Source organism: Gallus gallus, chromosome 3 (genome assembly GCF_016699485.2).
Source record: "Gallus gallus isolate bGalGal1 chromosome 3, bGalGal1.mat.broiler.GRCg7b, whole genome shotgun sequence".
Taxonomy (NCBI): Eukaryota; Metazoa; Chordata; class Aves; order Galliformes; family Phasianidae; genus Gallus; species Gallus gallus.
The window spans coordinates 24175668-24200429 of NC_052534.1; the positions used below are offsets into that span (position 1 = coordinate 24175668).

Consider the following 24762-nt stretch of genomic DNA (forward strand, 5'->3'; position numbering starts at 1 on the left):
TTAAGAATACATGGTAAATTCCTCATCTTAAAATTATACAATGAAAGACTGTAGTTCCTGAGACTTGAAGGGGCTGGATATGATTACAGATTAAATTGTAATGTAATATGGGCTCTTCCAGTCAAGTTTTCCAGTGAAAGTTGAGGTTGGCTAACTAGTTATTTCCTGTGCACTGCCCTATGGATTCGATCCTTCAGGGCACCTTGGCAAGAGACTAGCAGATATTTTAAACCTCTAATTAATGCCAAGTATTTCACTTTGCTTTTATTTTTGAAACATGAAAAAAGAAATACTGAGCCAAAGAAAAAACAAATATTTTCCATTTGCCATTCATTACAGATGTCAGGCAGCCATAAATATAGAAATGGTCAGCTGCAGGTGCAGCCCAATTCTGCTGTGTAATGCACACTCTGTTCCTATGACACTACTAAAAATGGTCTGGACGGCTAATAAATAGCACTAACATTACATAGTAAAAAGTGAAAATTAATGTGAATGCTGCTGGTGAGCTAGTTATATTAACAAGGCAACCATGTAGTATCAGCAGGTATGACAGACAACATAAACTTTTAAGAGCTTCTGCAAAAACTTGCATTCCCTTCAGTGTTGGGAATTTAAATTCAATAGTGTCATGTAACTTTATTTCCCTGTATTTAGGAGGAAAAACATGCAGGAATTTTTAAATTAAACCCACTATCTGCTTCTGAAAAAACTCTTTGGGCTTAACCTTGCATGTATCACTGTTATCTTACATAATCTGCTGGTAAAGCCCTGTTACCTCCATCAAAGGTTCTGCCCCTTGAGCGATAGCCTTTGATAGCTAACTGATAGAGAACTGATAACCCCTTGCTGATAACAAAACCTTTCCCACACCCAGTGCAAGAAAAGAGTACAATCTAAAATGGCAGTGAATAGAGGAAGATGATAAACAAACAAAAGGCTAATTGATTTCTTCTCCCTAGACACAGAGCTATGTCTGACCAACAGTCCATCTGGCCCCATATCCTTTTGCTGATGTTGCGTGGTACTTCACCAGAGGACGTACCCTATGTTACCTCCCAAGCTTCCTTCCAGATCCTGTCAGCAGTTGAGAAAGTTTCTGAAATAGACTCATCTTGACCAGTATATTTAATAAGTATAAACAAATCTATTAACTCCATATTGTCTAATCCTTCTCAGAATCCACTTTGATCTGTGCATCATCCAGTGTCAGTAAGTACCTCAAGTTAATTGTGTCACAGCCTTTTCCAGGGTGGTTCTTAGGACCACGGCATTTGAAGTTGTACATAAGTACTAGAATTACATGCTTGTTCTGGGGAGGTGGGAAATAAGGAGGGAATTCAAATTATTACGTATTTTCATACTACTGTTAAATTCTCGTGTCACTCAAGTGAACATCAAAACTAGGACTTTAATAGGAGATAAATAAATCCTGAAGTTATTTCATTATTGCTTGCACCTGTGACTAGCCATAATTTCTCTAAGAGTGAACACACTGAAAAATTTCTTGTCTCCAGATGGATCCTCTCTGTGACTTTGAAGCACCTTGGCTTGGTTGGGAGTACTGCTGCCCAAGACCAATTGGAAGTGTGAGGCCAAAAGATGTGGACGCCAGTCAGGAGCAGGGACCCAGCAGGTTGATCTGTATTCTTTCCTCACTCCCATGCACGCATTTGCATGAGGTTTGGTTCTCATGGGCTTTAAACAAATACAGGGAGGGAGAAGCCCTTTTCATGCCAAGCACAGGCAGCAGCACAGCACCCACTAAGGAAGGAAACATAATATAGAATTTGCTGTCTGTGGGTTTAACAGCTGTTCTGGGAAATGGCTGTGATTTTACAAGCCAGCTCTGCTACACCAGACAAAACTGCCCTTGGTGGTCTCTGCTTTGTGTGGCATTTTACAGCTATTGAATTTTCTTGGTTACTTTTAGCATGCTATGCCAGTGAAACTCAGATGAGGTGCTGCAAGGCAGTATAGGGTGCACAATCTTTGGCAGTGTTCAAGGCCAGACTGGATTGAGATTTGGTTAATCTAATCTAGTGGGAGGTGTTCCTGTTCACAGGAAGAGAGTTAAAGATGGATAGTCTGTAAGGACCCTTATAGGTCTCTGTTCTAAGATTCTGTAGGTATCGAGCTGGGAAGAAAGGACAAGGTGATAGGATACTATAGGATACTTGTTACCAAAAGGAGAGTACCGCAAAAGTGGCCAACGGGGGTATGATCCTGTAGGAACTGCAGATTCTTGAATTGTCTTCTCTGCTACCTGAGATGAACTAGAGTCTGTCGAGAAAACAGATGGCTAATCACTTTGCAGTTTTAATGCTACCCTAGGTAAAAATATTTGGCAATTACCTATCATTGCTCAAAATGCAAAGATTTATGAAATGTTATTAAAGGAACTGAATGACAGAGAGCCAAAATGGCTTGATATTGCTAATGAGGGAGAAAGAAAGCATATCAAGGATGCATTAGCATTTCTATGCCTGCTCTTACATTCTGGAGTTCGTAACAGCCATAAAACATTTTATTGTTGTACTTAGGAAGGAATATAGCTGTAAATATAGCTCAATTTCATAATTTCTCCAAAGTATATGTAAGAATTATCACTGTTCTAAACAATCTTTCACTCTAGACAACTGTATTCCACAAATGTTGTTTCCAATTTCAGTCTTCAGTTGTAAATGAAGTGGTAGGAAACACCCCCAAGAAAGCACTAGTGTTGTATCTCTGTGAATTACAAAGTGTTTTCAGGATCCTGCTTAGGGTCCTGTTTGGGATCCTGCTGACTGACTCAAAAACAAAAGATGGCAGGAAACACAAGAAGAACAGTTTTTAATTTAGACAAGGTAACTTCTGAAAAGATAATCTAGTATTTTTCATCTCTACATTCTTTATCTTTCCATTAAGTTTTGTCTAGCTTTTTTTTTTTATTTTTTATTTTTTTTTCCAGAAACAAAACAGGACTTTGAACTAGTCTGCCTCAGAGAAAAAGAGCATACACTGAGAGTGAAATACTATTTTCTAAAACACGTCAGTGGAAGAAGAAAGTGAAAAGTGGAAAGTGGGAAAGAGACAGTGCTTTTAAAAAAAATCAACAAAAAAAAGTGGAATGAGAGAAAGGAAAAAATAAAGAGGGGAGTAGAGTGAAAGATGTGATAGGTAAAAGAATGTAGAGATAAAAAGGAGACTATTATGGAGGTCAAAAAGGTAATAGCAAAGAGAAAAAAATGGAAAAATAATTGTGGGCAGAAGTGGAAGAGAAAATAAAATGATTAAAAAGCAAAAATAGGAGATGGAAAGATGGAAAGTAATCTAAAGACAGGAAACAGGAAAATGTAGGAAAGAAACAAGAGGCACTGTTATTTAATTAATGCATGTTGTTACCTTATTTTGGAGATAAGTAAACACAGAGCAGTCATGCCAGTTACAGCTACAGGATTGGAAAATAGAGGCAAAGTCATACTTTCCTCTGATTTATAACATTCTTCTAGGCTTTTTAGCTTTTTCTTCTGTAAGAGATGAACATATTGAGGACTAAGAGGAAACATTTAAAACACCAAATGTGTTTCTGAAAGTGAAATGGAGAAATTAGAGTCAATCCCTACTGAGAAAGCCCACATCAACCACAACAGGCACAGTGTGTGTACTGATATCTCCAAATCATTCTGTGTTTCTGAACTCATTTTCCAGCACTTGTAGAGTTTACCCTTGTTATGGTATGTCTTTTGTTATTTGTTACGCTTGTTATCATATATATTTTACAGAATAGATGGCCAGATGTCATTGTCAGGTGTTATGCTGCTTTGTATGGCTACAGGAGGTTGTAAGCAATCCTAATACTTGACACTGTGGCCTTGTGGGGAGTCTCATCTCTGCAGTAATACTGTGGGTGAATCTAAGCCAGACAGTGGTCTACCAGATGCAGGCAATCACCACAAAACAGACTCTTTTCATTTTTAAGCCCATGTTTTTCATGGAAGAGGTCTAGTGTTAGTGTGGTCACTGCTTCACAATTTTTTTTTGTAAGCAGTTTTAATGAGTACCATTTTAAAACATGAATTGCAAGCTCTTCAGTGAATGTGAGTGGGTGAGCAGTGCTTTGTGCTGAAATGAATTATAATTTGTCTCTTGACTTGGAGTGATGAGGAGAGGTGGTGGGTCTGTCACTGGTGGTTTTCACTGGTGCAGATGGGGCAGACAGTCTTCCGCTGAGCCATGGGGTCACTCATGCAGCTAAGCTGTGGACCTCTTTTGCTAAGCATTAGTTAATCTTGACTTACAAGTGGCAATAGCAAGAAGTTTTTATAGGTCAAAATTGAAAGATCTGTTGATTTAGAAAGCATTTGCCAATTCTGTCCTTTTCTTTCTCAAAGAAGGCTTATTAGATTTGAGTTCATGAGTGCAGTTCCAGGCACTGGCAGTCAGTGGAAGCATCAACACCAGAACCACAAAACTGGGCCTTATATGGCTGGATGAAGTCTCCTGATCTGCAGAGGGGAAATCCATAGCAGATGAAAACCTTTTTTTCTTTGGGCCAAGAGGAAGTCTCCATCCACAGCATTTGGAATATTTCTAATGTGTGACCCAAGCATAACAAAGGTGTGAAGGCTAAAAATGGGAAACACCTACCACAGCTCCAACAGCCAAAACAAACAGAAAAGAACTCAGGAGTTAAACTATTGAAAGCCATGTTCCTTAGACCTTTTCATATTTCGCTGGCATCCTCACAGACACTGGCCCACGTATATAGCAAACCCCAAAAGGATCTTAAAACTAACCCAGAAAAGAAAAACAAAAGCTTTATGGATCAGAGGCAGCTCCTAGCCCTAAATTCTGTCCTACATTAAAGTGCTCTTCTTTTTTGGTGATTTTTTTCTGTTCTATTTGAGAGTGGGATTTCGGTTTTGTTTCATACTTTCCTATTCTTTTGCACATTACCAAACAAAAAGTCAGATCGTCCGTTTTGTTTTATTCTGTAGTCCACTGAGAGAAGTCATAAAAATTAGATTAATTTTTTGGTTTCTTGTTTTAATGCTAAAAGCGAAAACAACTGAAGAATTAATGTGGGCAATGATCTGATTTTTCCAGCAGCAGATTTTCCTCTGGTCTTCAGATGGAAAGTCATTATTCACTTTGGTATTAGCCACTACCTTATTTATTTATTTTCTATGGCAGTTAGTATTGAATCAAACTTTGTTTCTACGGTTTGTGGGAGGAGAGGTGGTTTTAGTATTGACTGTAATTATGTATTTTGCCTCAAGCCACTGACACAAACATGTGTTTGCTCAAGGGTCACCAGAAAAGTGGTTGAGAGAACCTAAAGATTTAAATTGGAATTTTATTCACATTCATGTTTGAGATTTCGGATGCTTGTCTTATCAGAGCAAGTAAAGCTTTAAAATATTGAACTGAAAATCTTGAGGGGAAAAAACTTTCTTGTGACATTTGCAAGAAGTTTTGGTCAGGACAGGAATTCTGGGGAGGCAGAGTTTCTCTCATAATTTTAGCAATCCTATTTTAAATTTTGGAACTACTAGCAAAGGAGACAACTTGAACCTTTTGGTTTTTAATTCAAAATGGTGCAAATTAAGTAACTGGGCCTTGTATTTGCTATAGCAGGAAGTGCTTCAGAAGTCTAGTGTTAACCTCAGCCAGCTAACTTGTGTGACAGCTACAAATTTGTGTTTCTAGGATTCTATCTCAAGTAAAGACGTTTTAAGCTTATGGGTTTTTTTTTGGTTTTTTTTTTTTTTGGTAGTGATCTTAGGGTCAAAATAACTGCTTTGTTTTTGCCATATGTATCTTGGAGCTGGATTTTTCTATGAACTCTGCAGAATTTTGTTACCATATTCAACGCCCAGCTTTCAGTAAATCCATACCTGAAGGGTAAGTAAATTAATCCTGAATTTTGTATTTGAAAGTGTATGTGCTTTTGATGGATTTTTGCCAACTATATTCTAGATTTAAAGAGGCATTGTGATAACTTCAGCCACACTGTGGCTAGAACAAACCTCAAAGAACTTGTTCCTAGAGGCAGTGCTCTTTGAAGTGACATCACTGACAGTTTTAGCTACTGTAGGTATTTATGAGGTACAAAATGATAAAGTAAATTGGTATAAAATGTGATTCTAACAGCATAAGGATCACCAGACTGGTTTATATTCTTGCCCTCCAAACATGTATTTGCTTAAGTAGGTTTTTTTTTTTCCCCTCAGTTTTTTTTTCCCTTTTCTCTTTTATTTTTCTCCATGAAACTGCCCTGAAGAAACACAGAAGCAGAATTTGCCAACTATAACAGAAAACCTGTTCAAGTTTGGATGTATATATTTACTATGAATTGAACTTGCAGATCTTAACTGATACTGTGTATTTAGCCTGTTTACGTACCAAAGAATTTGGAGGAATATCTGTGCGTTTTCCATGTTGCTTTCAGTGTGCTTCTTTGCTTGTTGGTGATTTATTAATGATGCTCATGATTTATTACTATCATTTTATTAGATTATTTGCAAATCAGTGACAAAGCACTGTGTGGACCATGCCTTGTTAGTCATAAAAGCATTCAAGAAGCCATGAAAATCAGTTAAGCTTGAACCTATTGAACGAAAGAGCATAGTGCTGTCTATTGATCAGTAGCCTTTAGGTATGTAATGAATAGTAGTACTTTGGACACTGTCAGATAGTGTTTTCCTTTGGATCTGATAAATTGCAGTCTTTTGTATTAGTGGTTTGAGATTTGACATAGAACACTCTTGTATTGGTATTTCTTTCACCTCGAGTGATATGGTGAACTTACATGACTAAGGCAAATGAATACAGTTAGAAAACCTGGGATTTTCTTTTCCAGTACTGTGTTAGACACTGAGTTAACACTGATCTAACTTTTAGATATGGCGGAAAACTGGGGTGCTGCAAATAGTTTGCAGAATACTTTTACAGGTAGTGCGCCAAGTGTGCATGTATGTGTGTTACACATGCAGTCTTTCTCTCTTGTATGTGAATAACTCACATATTGATTTGGTCTGCAGCTATCTAATTTCTTCATTAATAGGAAAATTATTCTTAGTTTTGTATTAAATAGGCAAGATGTATTTAAGTTGATGAACTCCCTTGTTGGCTTGATAGGTACTATTTGCTTCTACTTGATTACTTCCCTCTTTGGTAATTTTTCAACCACTTAAAAATAAATAAATAAATAAATAAATAAATAAGCTGGCTTTTAGGTAGAAAGTTCCTACTTTCAATTGGATAGAGTTGAAGGCAGAGTTTGTGGTGCAGCAGACCCAAGTCTACATCTGTAAGAAGGGTACCCCCATTAATACTAATAGTGAAGTATGAACACATGTTCAGTGGTGTGTTTCTCTGGGCCAAAGGGTGGGTCTGTCCATCTCAACCTCTGCTCCTGTCGCAATAAAATAAAAATGAAAAATAATTATAATAAAAAAACGTAATTATCAAGAAGAATAAGCCCAGTAGCCTACCATATTAACAGGATTAGGAGCAATAAACTTCCAGCAGCTTTTTCTGGGGGGAAGGGGAATGTTAGTTTTCTAATGATCCCTTCAGTGTTTGCTCAGGTTATCTGTATCTGAATTAGTTCCTCTCAAGTGAACATCATTTTGGCAATCGTATCCATAACCTCTGGGGACTGGCTTGGCTGTACAGAAGAAAAGTGATAGCAGCTTGTGTGTCAGTAGTGCCCCAGTATGTCAAGTACATGAAATGTTCTCTTAAATTCAAATTTAAGACATTTTGGAAGCACTTGCAGTTAGAGGCAAAATCCAGGGACGCATCTATCGCTGAGAGCAAGAATGAGAGTTTGACACAGTGTTTTGTGCCTTTCGAATGCACAAGTCTTCTGTCTCCTCAAAACTGCAACACTGTTCTGAAGGCTGAGAGCTGAATTTAAAAATGCCAGAGTAAGCAGACGTCTTTCTCAGTCTGGAAAGGCTGGGGGACAAGGGAAATGAAGTATTTATGAGCCTTTATTTGAAGCTACTATTTTTTCAGGCTCTCTGGAACGTGTGTTTTGAGGCTGGCTCTGGAGACTCTCCTTGTATCAGCTCTTTTCTTCCAGCACGAATTTCTCAGTAGGTCAAGCAGTAGTGACAATTTCAGCTCACAAATAAAAAAATGTTTGCTGAGGTAGATGAACTGTGACTTATCTGTTGGTTTAACTTCCAATTTCAGGACAGAAGGCCTGCAATTAATATTCTGACCCTTTCACTCTTCAGTTACTTCTGTAAGAGTTAATACAATTAATTCCCTTCTTAAACTGTTAGCAGATTCAAAGGCTTTCTTGGCAACACTGTAACACAGTGACCACCTAAATAGTAAATGAAAACATGGCTAAAAAAAAAAGTCAGAGCTTAGCAACATCTGCAGTATATTAAGAAAGGTTTTGGAGCTCTAACATATGACCTAAGTGCCCACCATCCTTGCAGAATGGCTTTTACTGCAGCCTGGCTTTGCTCTGCTCTTTCTCAGAATTGGCTTAAAGGGCAAGTAGCGTCCAATGACCACATTAATTGACCCAATGGAAAGGATATAAGATGCATAAGTGTTTACCATCTCAAATTACTATTCCGTATGTACGTTTCAAATAAAAATGAGTCTAGGCCAATGCCTAGCTTGTTTAATAAATGTTTCTTATGTCACAAAAGTAACTATAATGAAGTTACAGAATTACAGAAGTCTGTCTGAAAGGAAAATGTATAGCTGCAAAATATTTTGTGGTTAAAGTAAATAATTTTTGATGACTGCATAGGAAGCCATCCTGATAAAAATTTTCTCTGCTTGCTGTCACTATCAAATGCCAAGCCAAATCAGAGTCCCAGCACTTTGAATTTCATTCCATGATTTGGACAATTTCCCATAGGCAATACTGAAATATTATCAACACCCAGATGAGTCAAATAATGAAAAAGAAAAGACCTCTAAATAATGTTTTGATTCCTGTTATAACTTGCTGTAGAAACCAGATAAACTCGACTGAAATTTTAGTCAGAAAAGTCTTTTGGTAATGTGCTTCCAGCCTTCTAGATCCTGCCCAATTTTCTGTCTGTCTGTATCTGTACTCATAAATCCTTAGCTACCCAGAAGAATCTCATCTCAATCACAGTTACAAAGAAAATTATGTGTATGCAGTCTCTATTATATATGTCATATTGTTCTGTCCATTCACTTCCCATTTAAGGACTTGGTTCATCTGTGCTGCCCAGAGGCAGTGAGGGACGGATATTATTCTGTCCCTTTTGAGAAGAATCCTACTCTGTGTTATTTCCTACTCAGGAAATAATAACAAAACAAAACAAAACAAAACAAAAACCATAAAAAAACAAACCAATGTCAGGCAAAAATAGTACTTTCTATTACTGTACTAAATTATTGGGGCTGAAAACAAGGGTGTTTAGTGTGTACTGGATGACTATTATTAAAGAAAAATACAATTAAAATTTAGGTAGTCTTTCCTGAGAACCAATAAGATGCATTATGTATTCTGTGGTACGTATCTTTACTTAGATCCTGATATGGGGACTGGTTTAGATAGAGTATAACCGAGATGACTGTTTATTGACTGCTCAGTATTGCCTGAGAGAGACATTAGCATTCACCTAGATTGCAGTGTCTGCTGCAGTTAGCCTGTTCCTTAGCACCCAAAATCCTTCCCTGGAGCTAGCCAAAGCAAAAGTTTCCTAAGCTGCTTGGTCCTGCAGTCCATGTTTCTCCATGTGCCTCATGCATACAAGTTTTTATTCAGGTGTCTTAGGAGTTTTTCTTGGAAACCAGTGATGGGGAAGTAGTGAATATGAATTCTCAGAAGGACTTTGGTAGACTGCCAGTGCTTTAACATCTTTTTTTTTTTTTAAATCATAGAAATAAATAATAATGGCTTTGTTGTTATTGTTTGATTGCAATAGTACTGCAAAGTGAAAGTATAATCTAGATTCTAACCTCCATCTCCCCAGGACTAGACTAAAGGGAATACTTTCACCATTGACACAGTGAAAATCTCTCAGCACCAACTTAATTTGGTTAAGAAAAGAGGATAAAAACATGAATAGGGCTGATTTCCTTGAGCAGCTTAACACACTGCTGATCACAGAAGTTTTAGGGACAGAAGAAAAAGCCAACCAATATTCAAGTAGGCAGCAAACCCGCCTTTGTGAAATGAGATTTTCTTTGTATAGCACTGAGGAATAATTCCATCCGTAAGACATGTACAAGAGACATGAGGCTACAAGGAATCTCCTGAATCTGTGAATCCAGTCCTTGCTATTGTATGACTACATTAGTAAAAACAATGTTATTAATGTAATTTGTGTATATTCTGCATGAATCAATGAAATTTTCATCTTAAAATTATCATTGCCCTAGTTGTGCTCTGTTCCAGGGTCCAGCCTTACTGAAGGTTAGCTGCAGTCATATAATTACAGGTACTTACACAGTTTGTCACACTGAGTAGTTTTAATGTATTTTATATGTTTTTCAGCAGAGATTAGAAAAAAATAACAACAGTGACTATGACACAAATAACTATTATGTCCCTTAGGAAGGAATTTTGCATTAGAGAAGGCAGTGCAATCTTCAGACATCCCTGCCAGTATTTTGGGTAAAAACATTTTTATTGGAAAATAAAACTGAAAAAAAAAAATTAGTATTGGGATTTGTTTACTTTTGGTTTGTTTGTTTGGGTTTTGTTTTGTTTTGTTTTCAGATAAGTTCCAAAGAGGAATCCGAGTAAGCACTATACATTTTTTGTAAGAAGGCTGTAAGTTATACATTACAAAACAGCTAAGTAAAGCTAACCAGAAAGGCCTGGGATTGAACAGATGAAAAGACCATTCCAGATGGAAAAGAGCTCAAGAGTCACTGCCTCCCAGAGTCCAGAATTTTCTGTGAAAATTAGGTTATATTAGTGTAGTCTTGAAAAGAAGGTGAGGCAGAGTTAAGACGGCAGTTTAACTGTATTTGACAGGCTAAATGGAATACATTTCCTAACTCCAAATCACTGTGCAGTGCTCTTGCAATGGGTGTTTTGCTCCAACCATAATGAGAAGAGGGAAAATTATTTCATTTGTCCAGACTATAATCAATCACTTCCAGGAAAAGAAGTCTTTCATGATTTTCCAGTAGCCATAGGAGCTGTTAAACATATTAGTTGTAGAAACTACCTTGTAAAAGAAGAAAAAGTCATGAGAAATGAGTAAGATGCACAAAATTACCCTGTAATTGTATGACCATTCTTAGTCTTTCTTGTGTTTGTGCCTAGATGCATGCTTTTTTCCTTTACTGTCTCTAAACTGCCAATAACTATAAATTCATGCAAGCCATAGAAAGGATGGAGAGGTCTCAAAAGAAAAGGGATTTTTCATCTGGCAGCATGTTCACCCCAAAAGTCGTAAAAGCCTTTCCTGAAACTTTAGGATTGCAAAAGCTTACTGAGTCTTGCCAGATTTCTTGCTTCTGATGGAAATTCCCTAATGATTCATGTGGTTTCTGGATAGCAATATAAACAAAAGGTTATGGTAATCAAATATTTAAAAAGATGACCTCCCCATAAAAAATAAATAAATAAATCTCTGCACAGCTATAATATCCAAGAACTTGAATATCTAAATGTGTATTGTCTCATCTAGTAATGAGAATATTATTGCTCACAAATTTATAGACCAGGAAAGCTGAATTACAGGAGGGCAAGTCTTGTCCCATTGAAGTTTATGCTAAAATGCCTGGAGAGTCTCCCTGGTGTACAGGATGCAAGACTGAACCAGGGGTAATTAGGATTTCATTGTGCTTGCCTTTGTGTGCTTAAAGTGTGAAGAAATTATCCTTTGTTTTTTTACATGCCTGCTGTACGCTCTGCAAAGCTTTTTACTTAGGGAGTTCAAGAATAGATTCAGTTCTGCTGCTTTTCCTGGACTCTCTGGAGGCTTGGACAGAGGGGAGGAAAGAAAGGAGCCCCAAATAATCTTCTGGATTCAAAAGAAATGGCCCATGAAGCTAGCAGAGAGGAAGTTAGGGAGTACGCTAATTATTAGCTTCCAGTAGTCATTTGACATCTAGGAACTTCCTACAGGCAGTGTTGTGTCCAAATGCAAAACTCTGACATTTTGCAAATTTCCCTGGAAGGTCTGCCTGCCCAGTAACAAATTTAATGTCAGGTAAACGTTTATTGAAACTGCAATGGATAGAGTCTCAGCTGAGGTTGTGCCTACAGGTTGCTCTCCTGCCTTGCAGAAATCAGGAAAGTTGTCTGTTTTTTATCATCCTCCTTTCAATGCCACCTGAATCAGTCTGTTAACTTGGAAGATATTGGGTTCATTAAAATAGTAAGCCAGTTCAGAAGGAGATAACAGTAATGCATAGGTTTAGATATTGTGATTGGGCTAGATGATCTTAGTGGTCTTTCCTGCCTTAACGATTGTATGATCCTATAGCTACACGTCAACTTTATGGACATAATTCTTCGGTTTTAATTGGGCATTTCAATTTCACCTAAAAAAAAATAAGCTGACTGAATTCTTTCAGTCCCATTTAATTCCCATCCCTGTGTGCAGCTTCACTTTATGTTCCTTGTAACAAAAAGGCTTTTAAAGTTGATAAATGGCTGCAAAGATTTTGCTTTTACTTTGTTGCTTTTCTGTTTATTTAACCAAGAGCAGTTCTTTTAGTCCTGACCTCAGTCTTGTCAAAAAGACTGTGTTTGTCAAACTGCTCATGCTCCCATTAACTCCTAGCTTTTTCAATTGTCACATTTGATGAATGGCTCAAATACTGCTAGCATCATTAAAAGCAGGGACACTGAGTCCAAATACACACCATAAATAGGAAAATTTCAAGCAAAGAAAACCTTTTATTGCATAAAGGAAATTGCAAGTGGTTTAAAAGTAATCTCTTTTAATGCTATCTTTCATATGTGCAGGAGACAAGAAGAAAACCCTCAGGTTTTATGTTTGGTATTATCTCTTTATAGCTAGAGAACACTGGTAGCTTTATAACCATATTTATACAGGGGTGTCTGGGGCTGCGTGTAGGAATGGTCCTGCTTAGTGTGACTAAAAGTGACAGAGCCATCCCCGCAGTGCTTTATCATTCCAAAGGGTCTGCATCTTCCCAGTGCGGAGCATGAAGTCGTGCAGCATGGTGCTTACATGCTATTTTCTCCTTCCACACTGACAGAGGCTCCAGGATGTGCGGTGCTGCGCACTCTGGCTCAGTCCCAGCGGTGCCCTTAGCTCTACCCACGTGAGTAGGAACCACCGCTGAGCTTCCCTTAATGACCTGCTGGTAACAGCGGTGCAAGCTCAGGCTTGCCAGAATTTGGCAGAGCGTAGTTCTCCAGTTACGCTCAAGCTAACATTTCAGTTTATATTGTCTGGTGCCCTTGTCTGCCCTTTGTCGTACTTACAGCACAGGCTATTGAGAGACAGAGTTCAGGATTAGTGCTGGAAAGTTGGGTAATGGCTTCAGCAGAAAGAAGAAATGTTGTTGTTGTTGGGGTGTTGTTTGGTTGCTCTTAAAGTCTAGCTAAAGGCCAAGGAACTTCTGGTGATTTTTACATTCTTGAGCCAGATAAATTTATTCAGATCAACATCTATGCAGATACAATTAAATACACATATTATAAATCTATAAAAGTGATACACTTCTAGACTGGTGACATTTCTATAGTACTCAGGCTCTAGTCAGAGTTACTGCTATTTTCTTATTGTTATTATGATTTTGCTTAAAAAAGCATTGTTCCAAACTGCAATATAACTATAGGTGCATAGAGATACAGCTTGATTCTAATATTGCTGAGTGCTGCTCATGTGGAATTTTCATCACAATATAAACTAATACACTGCTACAGTGTATTTTTCCTGGACGGTGATAGAAGCCATTACAGTGAGGACAGCAAGCAAATCATTAAAGCAATTCTGAAATGGCATCAGAAGTAGGTCATCAACATTTATACTTTCCTGAGCTACTGTACATCACAGGACTCTTTTTTTCCTCTGCAGAAGTTAGGAGGGATTTATTGATCTCAATGTTTTCAAAATGCAGAGAAAGCAAAGAAACTCCTGGTTGTATCAGGAACTTCAGCATTACCAACTTTTTTCTTTCAGTGAATGTAACTCTCTGCTTGGTTGACTGAGTGCAAGCAATGGCAGAAATTGTCTCTCTGCTATTGTTTGTAACTCAAACTTTTGTCAGAAGGACCATGCAGGATATCATACACTGAGCTTGAGGCATCATTACCTTGTTATTGATTTGCTGCATAGCCCAAACATAAGTTTAAAGCTACAGTGAAAAGTATTAGTAGTTCGTGGATTCATTTCAGTCCCTTTTCCCTTTCTCAGATGCCATACAGAATGAAGTGCAGAGGTGAACTGTAGGCTTCCAGCAAGTTACCACTGCCAAGGAGGGTGCAAAGACAAGCAGCTTGCTTCTGGGTGAGTAAGTGCTTATCTTTGTCTGGGTCTTGCTGGATTTTATTGCTAAGGTTCATATGCATTTAGATTGCAGTCACCTGGTCATCAACTGTGGAGACTTACTTAACACTTTTCACCCAGATAAACCATGAAAACATATTACTTTATTTCATCAGTAATATTTGTTTCTGCCCTGAGGTGCCCCAGGTAACTAATGTTTGTCACCTTGACCCCTAAATATATGTTTGGTATATTAAGTATTATATATATTTTTAATCAATAGAGTTCATCACAATTCTTTCATTATTCAGAGAGAGATGAGCAAAGTACTTTTGTTAGAACAAATGTATTCCTGTATTCCTGTTTCTGTCTGTGCCAGGATTAAATGTGAATCAAAACAAAGTAGATACGCTGCAGTCATTCCCTGCTGAGACTTCCTGCATTTTTAATCATTATTTGTTGGTGTTACTGTATTTCTGTAACCCTCAGGAGTAGTGAAGCCTTCAGTGTATGAATTCATTTCATTAACTACACTCAAACTGGATCTATAGGAACTGGCTCTGTACTCAGTACTGACTTCTGTGGGACAGGATTATAACTGTCAAGGTAGCTACACCTATGAATTAAACAGAAGTATGTGCAAAGCATAGGTCAGTACTGAGCCTCCATCCCATGCGTGCTCTCCCACTGAGATCAGTGAGACTAGTGGTTAGGAGAAGATAGATGTGGAGGTCTGTAGGCTCAGTTAGTCTCTAATGAAATGTGTCTGAACCTGGAAAAGTGGGATTGAAGAGGTCAGAATCTACTCACTTGTAAGATCAGTGAAATTGAGAATTTGGCTCATAGTTCATTGAAAAGGTATCAGTAAGGTTAAAGCAAAACATAAGAGAAATCTTGTTTGCTCTGCTCCCTCGTTCAACATATAAACAGTACTGTCAGAAATCTTGAGGGGAGCCCTGCAAACTTTTCCTGGAAAGCATCATTGGCAGAAAAAGAATTTTCAGCAGAACTCAACAAAGGAGGGAAAAAAAAAAAAAAAAAAAGCAGTATAAATCAGCTAGCAAGTTGACCCATGGGCAGCCAAACCAAAGCAGCTTCATTTCCTATGGATTTCTGTCTCCTCAGCTTTGTCATCTGCTTCCCAGTCCTCCACTACCACCAGCCCTGCCGGTCTTCAGGACCTGGCAGGGAGGGCCACCTGCATGGCCAGGCCAGTGCTGTAGGCCCTGTCACGGGCCAGAGAGCGCTGCCAGTGTGTCTTGGCCATGGCTGCAGGGCTGGCCTGCTTTCCTCTCCCTGGAGCATATTTGGCTCTTTTGATGTCCCTGGTTTGCACAGGGTTTATAAGGGTCTGCGGGTCATAGAGTCATCTCTGTCCTTCTGTGAGATTTAGTTAAAACTGAGGGGAAAGAGCAAGCAAATGATAGACAAACATTTGCAGAACACAGTGCTGTTGTAACCTCATTTCCCTGAGGAATTATATACTTTTGTGAGCACTTGGTATTTTTAGAGGTTAGATTTTTAAAAACAAGCAAAAAGATGCTTAGAACAAATGCCAGAGAGATGGCTCCATGAGTTCTCTGGGGAAATAGCCACAAAGCCATTCCAGATGACCATATCCCACAAAATATACATGCTAACATGGGTTAGGTACGCTGCATACAAGATGCTGAGGCCCAAAAGCTCAGGATCCCTGCAGCAAGCAAGCCTTCCTGCCATGTGCAGCCATCCCCAGGACTGCCACCTCTATGCCACCAAGGCCAACGTGTGTTTGAAAGAGAATTTGAAACTGAAGAGGTGAGTACAAAATAAAAGAAGTCACAGTTTCTCCCTGGAAATGGCGCTGCTGGTGTCGGTGGACACCACTAGGTCACTCCAGCATTTCTGAGCTGGGGATTTCTGTTTAATAATATATGGCAGATTACTTCTATAATGACCTATTAAAATTCTAAGATTAACTCAACTGCCGCTACAGTATCTTCAATGTCCTGCAGCATACTTGGCAGAGCAAGCATATGCTTTTTGTTTTCTTTATTCTGGTTTGCTTGCTTGCTTGTCACTTAGGTTTTCCCAGCAGCATTTGTCTTGTGCTGGCCCCACCCAGAAAGAAATGTTGGGCTGGGAAGTAAATGAGGCACAAAGATAGTGTCAACATAGATAACAATGAGAGGGTTTTAGGTCTGTGGTTTATAAGGAAGAAATAAAGAAATTTTGTGTCCTTTGAAAATTTCTAGCTTTCATTAAACAAAATACAAATGAAATGATTGTATTTTTATTCCAATCCAATAAGCGACGAGTAGCTTGTTTTGCTCAGTTCTGAAATTCATAAAGATATAACTGAAAAGACTGATTTTTGCTAACATTCAAATATTAAATGAGCATCAGAACTTCCATTTGGGTTCATAAGCAATAACGTGTGTGTTTCTTTTTCTCTGTTTTACATTTCCCTCATGTGCATCACGTGAGAGTGTTACTTTTTCAAAGAACGAATCTTTAGTACTGTGTAGTCTGGACAAATTTAACCAATGAATTACGCATGTGGGTAGTCCTTGCTCGTTATACAGTTCTTGGTATTTCTCTTTTAATTTTTCCCTATTCAGTGTACACATCTCTCAAAGCTTGAAAACTTTAGAAAGGACAAAAAGTAACTTAATAACTTTTTAGCATTTTAGAAATGCTATATTGGATCAAGTGTTGACCTTCCCTTTCTTTTATCATATCCGGGCTAAGAGAAATATTTCTAGCAGTGGTTAAGATATTGCAATTGTCAAACAGTGTCCAGAATCCATAGCAATGAGTAGCCAGTGCAAATGATAAATGAAATTTTTATCCAAGCTGTGTGATTCACAACTCTCAATAGTCAGCAAAGCTGGAGTTCCTCATGTTGTATCTCAGAGCTGTAAAACATGGTCTTGTCTGACTGTTGTGCCAATTCTGATACATATATTTATCTAGCACTACTTTCTTCTTGTCTTCATCACCATTGTCCCTCTGACTATGTGAATTTTCAGCCCACTGAGCTTGATTGAGCTGCATTTTTGGAGTGAGTTTCTTCTAAGATACCTGCAACTTGCTCCTCTTGCTTGAGCATCCTAGAAATGTTGGGGACTTCTTGACTTTAGGAGGTATGAAATCTACTGCATTCTGGTAAGCTGCACTTTTAAAGGTGTTTGTGGGGATGCTTCAGTTGACTTAGCTGTGATTCTGTGTTGCTGTTGTTTTATTTCACTATTTCTAAATGCCCTATTATGGATCAGCTCCTACAGACTATTTAGAGGCATAGTCTGAACTAGAGCTTTATTCAGACTTTATTCAGACCTAAGAATAGTTTTCATGGGTTTCACTGATCATCAAATCATTGCTTGTTGTGAGTCTAAGTCACAGAGACACTAAACGATGCAGAGAACCTAGCTAAGCCACAAAAGCCAAGGGTGTCCAATTGTTGCAGTCTGCCCCATAACTGTCCTGAGAAGCTGAATATGACAGAGTTGGGAATCACCGTGTCTGAGTTCCACTCCAAAGACACTGGATTTTGAACCATCAGAGATATTTGTTTTTCCCCAAACACAAGCACCCTTCTGACCTCACTAATTTTCTGATAGAAACTAAAAATCTTTTTGTTATAATCAGAGTCAAGTATCAGTTCCAGAAAGCCATTACTATGCATTATAGGCACTTAGGCACATTAGAAAACAAAACAAAACAAGCAATCTACCACTTTCCAGGATTAATGCTATGAAACATTTTATGGGTGGTCCTTAAGAGGACAGAATGCTGCACTAATGTGTGACTGCATGGCAATTAAGCTTAATTAGGGGAGGTTTTGAAAAATGGGAATGAAAGCAACTGTGCTTTTGGGGACCACGCTCTGTTACATTAGTTCAGTGAAGCATTGCTAATATTGTCCCCCGTCTATCACACTTTGACACACATCCAGAAGTTTGTCAAATCAAGCATTTTTCTCGAGAAGCATGAATCTCTTAGGAGCACATTCTTCACCTGATCTCTGCTGAACCCACGGGTTTCTTCAGGAGACAGCAGCGCTTCCATAGTAAGAGGAATAGCTGACCCTTAATGTGACCATCCGGTTTAGTTTAGCTTTGCCTCTTTTCTACATGGAGTAACAGAAATAATGATGTATGTGGATTTTGATTTTCTTATGTGCGCTGGAAGAAATTTTTCATTATTTCCTATTTTTAATGCTTCCTTAGATTTACAACTGAGCACTCAGAGCATCTGATTCTGATTTTCCCCACTGACGAGACCCCCGGTAAGCAGACTTGGAGCAGCTCTCAAGCTTTATTCTGCACGTTTTGAGAGTGTATCATCAAACGGGCTCTTTCAGAGCAGAGGATTTCTGTGCTTGGAAACAGGCTGTTCTAAAACTGGTGCCTGTTCCCTCTTGTACGGTATTTTAAGAGAAACAAAATTTAGCATACTGAAATCCTCAATGAAACCAAATTGTTTTTCTCTGCCTTGGACTAAATGGTTGTTACTATGGATACTGTTATAGTTTGTAGTGTTACATTGGATTTTATTAAATTATGGAAAATAATTAAGTAGAAAAGCAGGAAACAAAGGCTATGCAGTCAGATCCTTTTTTAGCTCAAATAGTGTCTGGCGTTGCTTTCTACCAGGACAGTGGGATGCTTTTTTCCCTAATGAACTTTTCATGTCCAAGATGAAATGCAGATTCTGTAGACGATTTATTAAGAAAAGCACCAGTTTCATGTGAGCAGTTTTCAGACCAACAGGGAATTTATATATGGAAATCATATATGAGTATAGGGAAACACCTCATAAAAAGAATGACTACATGGTCAGCAGCTGTAATTTATGTGCATTCTTTTTTAATAAAAAAATGTGTGTTCAGACCAATCTTTTTCATTTTTATAGCAGTTCAACATGATAGCTTCAACTGCAGTTGTTTAACCTTCTGAGTTTCTTTGTTTTGTTTTTGAAGAAAAGGAAAACTAAAACCAGCACTTTTTGTTTCAGATACTGAACTTATTCTTGTGCAAAAGGTGCAATAAGGACACCTTTCTTCGCTGAAGGAAGCTGAAGTGAGTGTTGATGGAAATACTGCTGATAAAAATGTGTATTGAAAATAGACAAGCGGATGTTAAGTACAAAAAAGAAGATACTTGGATTTGATGGCTGAGCATGAATGGCTGCATACAGGTAATTGAGATGCACCTCCATTTGCCTTAACTCTGTATGTTAGATACGTGTTTACCTGCATGTACACAGATACAGAATTTGCAAATGATGTGTGTCCCTGGATGACCATTCCTTACAGGTCAAATTTGCTGGAAGGTACAATTAAAAAATCAATTTCTTGCAAGGGTGCTGCAGGCAAACCTCTACATGGGATCTCTTAGTTAGCACAAAGTTCTATTTATAGAACCACAGAATGCCTTTCTGGAGACAGATCCCCTTAGCAGGGGAACGTTACTCAAATCCCACGTTTTCCTCCACATCTGCAACTGGGAAGTGAGGGATCAGCCTTAAGAGCTTCTGGTATGTGAGGTAATACTTGCAGGGCAGCTGGCACAATCTCCTTGGTAGGGTTGTTACAAGCCCTCCATAGACTCATTCTTTCATGGAGATGATGAGATATTGGGAAAACCTGGTGTAGTTAGGCAGTAGTAGGTGAACAAGCCATTTCCCTGCTAAAAGCCTAAAACCAGTGTTTATTACTTCCTGCTAGGTCACAGAAACTTCACTCATCTGTCATTTTGACGATAGCCACTCTCTTTTTATCTTCTTTGTGTTCGTGAACTGCTCTGCCCTACACCTCTTTCACACATCCTATAAATGCTTCATTCCAAAAGGTTTCCCAAGGTCTGCAGTGTTGCTGCAGGCATCTTCTACAGCAACTCAGCCTCTAAAAGTCCCTGGAACAGGCTCAGGAGGGAATTCTCTGGGATGAAGGAATAAGACTGGGCAAAGACTGGCATTCAGCTTTTGCTCATTTACTGTCATGGAAAAATCACTTGGATTGGTGCTGGGTACTTTACATGAACCTACAGAACATAGGGATTTGGCCTTCTGTGATTTGAATTATTTCTAAATCCTGTTTTATGCCAGAATGCTGCAATGTTATTTGTTGGAAGAGCCAGGAAAAAGCAGCTTCTTTACAGCTCATAGAGACCTGCAGTAGTTGCAGGAACTCTCTCTGCTTTACCCTTGCACTAGAGAAATTGAGGCTTGCATAGTGACCTGCTGGAAAAAATACACATGTGGAGCAAACAAGCCCATTATTCCCAGATTTCTAGGCATTTTTTGGACTGTACGTACCACATTTCTGCAAGGGATATTTAATATGTACAGGTGAAGAAACTCAGGCTTGCTGGTTTCCTTGGACTCCTTTCTAACCTGCTCTCGTTTCTCTTTTTCCCACCTCCTCCCCTCTTTTGCGGCTTCCTGGCGTAAGTGCCCACAGCAAACCACTGTTCGGGATCCAGAAGCTGTACTCCACTGCAGGCCTAGTGCTAACCTCAGTGACAGCTGCCCAAACGCCATGATCACACATTCCCAACACCCTGCCCTGCCAGCAGTGGTAGGAAACTCCAGTTTATGTTAATAAGGTGTGGAGGGTAGCCAAAATATTTTCTGAGTTTTCCGGCTTGAAAGGGTAATGAAGCTACCTCTGTCTCAGTAAGCTGGCATGGGTGCAAGCTAAACAACTGGAAAACGTGTTTTCAATGAAAAATACAGTGCACAAACTCTGCACGGTGTAGAACTTCCACTGTAGGTTGAGGTTTTTCATCTTCCCACTTTTTTTCCAGCCCAGCTACTCCCCTTCACACAGCAAGAGCAATGTGGGGGGAGCAGGCTGTTTCTGTAGATTAGTTTCACGCAGTTATTGCCAGTCTGAGAATTGAACTCAGAAACATTTCTTATTTTATAGCAAAATAATGAATTGCTTAATATGAAGGGTAAACCCGAAAACTTATTTCCATACATTTTGTCCAAAATCTACATATTTATTAGCAAAAGAAACCTCCACGCTACTGTAAGCATGGTCAAATTCTTTAGGCTTGATTCAGAAAGCTTGCTCTTTTTGTCATTCCTCTCTGACCTCCTCCCTGTTAGCCTTGGGATAAAAGACAAGCCGAAGATCTGCTGAGAAATGGGCCGAGGCACTGCTGACCTTTGCAAATCCAATGCCTTCAAAGCGAGAGCTAATCGACGTGTTCCCACGCTGTGTGTTGCTGAAACATACGATGCAATTCAAGGAATGAATTCACCATGGTGCAATCTCATTTTGAATCCAGTTTTCTTGCTATGTGTCAGAGGGTGAAGGAGGCAGAGTGTGGTACAGATTATAAACAGCAGTCACACGTGATAAGTTTCACAAACCTTATAAGTCTGTCTTTGAAATATTTCCTACTTTGGAGGGCTTCTCTACCTTAAAATTTAAAATGCATCGGCCCCTCCTTTCGTTCTCCTCCCCCTCAAAAGCAGAAAGCCATTTTGTCGTGATTTAAAAAAAGAAAGATAAACCAGTGGCTAGTCAGGCTGAGAGTTTGTGCTGAATGATCTTCAGCTGGGAAGAAGTAGATCTAGGGTTTATGAGCTGACAAGTAATGAAGGTCTGGGGGAGATGTTTGTGCACCAACAGGTGCTGTAGGTGAATAGCACAGTGATGCAGGAAGAGCTTTGGAATTTGTATTTTAAATTCATCTCCTCTCTCCCACTTTGCATGTGCAGATTTGGTCAGAGTGCTATTACTGTTCCTCAGCAGTGTGACCAGGTTCCCCTGTGGAAAACATTTTACCAGTTCCACCAGGTACCTCAGGTGTATGTGCATTATCTATACAGGAACATCATATTGACACTCCTCACCTAAATCTTACAGTCTTTTTTTCTACAGGTGTGTGCAGAGCAGCACAGTCTCTCTGTATCACAGGAGGAGCAACTGTTTATGTCCCTTGCAATCCCCACATGACTTGAGGTGCTGGGTAACGTGGTACACCCACCCTGGGTATGGCATTGCACTGCAGCCTGTTTACATGCCATGAGTGGTGCCTGTTTACATAAAGCCGCTTTTTGTCTGGGGCAAAAGTGAGAGGACTCATTCCTCATTTAGCCACTGTAGGGCATATGTCATAAGTAGTACATCTCAAGCCATTTTGTCAGTGCCTAAGGGAGGAGTTCTGTAATTCCCAGTGCGTGGTTCAGTGTCCCTCTCCTGGAAGAAAGCCACCTCTCAGGCTGGGAAGCCACGGCAAGGCATGGCAGCCAGAAGCCAAGCTGCTCCACATTTGACACCTTACCACAGACCTCCTGGTGTATGGTGTATCCAGCTGTTTTGGTCATACAGTGGCACTCAGAGATATTATGACCAATTTATTTCATTATTATCTTTATTGCACAAATGCAATTCCATTACAGCTGATGTAATGGAGAATCAGGCCCCCAGGCTAATGGGCTAAACTGTACCCTGGCTTTGTAAGCTGAACTTTCAAATGAAGCCTCAATGCTCTCATTTTCAAGTTGTCCTTAGCAAAGCAAATGAAAATATATCATTGTTCTCAAGACTGCTGAATGAAGCAAGTCCTTCTTTTTTTTTTTTATTTCCATAACCATGAATAGTAATTTCATCTATTCATGACTAGCTTATAAAAGAGTTTGCTAACTAGCCAGATTTGGAGAACTTTCTCATCAAGTGTTGCAATAAGATAATTGTTTGTGTTTTTATTAATCCCTCAATTTTTTTTTTTTTTTAATTTTTCTGTCTCACGATTAGATTTGCCAGTCTTCTGGACATCAAAGATTTTGGAGAAGAGATTGTATAGACTGGATAGGTAACAGCTGTTACCAGATGGATTTAATGATGGAAAGGGGAGAGGGCTAATTTATGTGTTTCCTCCCACTGCTGGCACCTTTCACTGTGGCACTCTGTTCTAGTCCTGTGGCAGAGATTATCTTTGCACAGAGGGAGCGTGATTATCCACGCGATTGCATCTACCTTTAAGTTTTGCTGCTATTTATAAGTCAGTAACAAATGCCTTCATGATAGCTCTTGGTCCTGGCCTTCCAGCAATTTTTTTTAAAAGAAAAGAATGGGAGAGTAGCTCTAACTTTGTTAGTTAAAAGCATTGATAGATTTTAATTTCTGACCTTTTAAAGTCACACCAGCATCAAGCTTCATCTTAGTATACATTCAAAATGCAAAGCATAAGTAGCTGCAAGAGGTGCCTTGTACAGTGAATTCCACAGAAAGAGATGCATAGGACTGAATCGGAGTTTCAGCTTAAATAAATGGCATTTTCTATCCTGCCCCCTCCCACTTACCTTGAGACTAAATATCTGTGTGAATCCTCTTTTGTTTCTCAGCTGGAGTAAAATTCCATGTGTTATTCCTTAGATAACCCACTATTTAGTGAAGATCTTGGAGAGGAATGGTGATTTGTGGTATTGCAAACTACTGGCTGGTACAAAACAGGCTGTGTGTCTAATAATGTTATTCTTGCAAACCACTGTGCCAAGAAAAAAAAACCTGATCCTGCTTAGATATAAGTAAAAAGTTTTAGAAATTTGATCTGATTCAAAAAAATTGCACTACATCTTATTCTTCTCTTCCTTCTTTCTCTTACTATTTTACATGTGTTTTTGTTTTCATACTTGCATGTTGTGGTTTTAAATACCTATCTTCATATTCTTAAAACTTCTAGAAAAAAACAGCACTTGCAGCACATATATTACCTATGAATGGTTCCCCATGACCTATGAGTACTGTAAGATACTCAGTTTGATTGAAGATTGAACAGCTTATTCTGAATACAATCTCCAAGCAAGTGGAAGAAAGGAAGGTTATCAATCAAGAGTAGTCATGTATTTACCAGAGGGAAATCATGCTTGACCAACCTGATAGCCTTCTATGATCTCATGACTGACTGGGTAGACAGGGGGACAGCAGCGCATGTTGTGTACTTTGACTTCAGCAAGGCTTTTGACACTGTTTCCCATAACATCCACGTAGGTAAGCTCAGGAAGTGTGAGGTAGACAAGTGAACGGTGAGGTGGATTGAGAACTGGCTGATTGGAAGAGCTCAGAATGTTATGATCAGTGACACAAAGTCTAGCTGGAGGCATGTGGCTAGTGGTGTTCCTCGGGTAGGTACTGGATGAAGGGATAGAATGCATCCTCAGCAAGTTTGCTGATGAGACAAAGCTGAGAAGAGTGACTGACATATCAGATCGCTGTGCTACCATTCAGTGTGACCTGGACAGGCTGAAGAGTTGGGCAGAGAGGAACATTATGAGCTTCAACAAGGGTAAGTGTAGAGTCCTACACGTGGTGAGGAATAACCGCACTGATCAGTACAGGTTATGG

General features: G+C 39.0%; 1 long non-coding RNA gene across 5 annotated transcripts in view; it reads left to right on the forward strand.

Annotated features, from left to right (window-relative positions):
- The first annotated feature begins 583 nt into the window (after positions 1-583).
- The window catches only part of LOC101749719, a 94464-nt gene continuing 70285 nt past the window's right edge, over positions 584-24762 (forward strand). For 4 of the 5 annotated variants that reach the window (XR_005858378.2, XR_005858376.2, XR_210412.5 and 1 more), the window contains exons 1-6: positions 584-1636; positions 5762-5889; positions 14346-14438; positions 17429-17542; positions 18629-18687; positions 19416-19598. This is a non-coding gene — a long non-coding RNA (uncharacterized LOC101749719). Of the gene's footprint in view, positions 1637-1659; positions 4603-5761; positions 5890-14345; positions 14439-17428; positions 17543-18628; positions 18688-19415; positions 19599-24762 lie in introns of those variants that run through there. The other variant, XR_006938719.1, reaches the window with a different exon arrangement.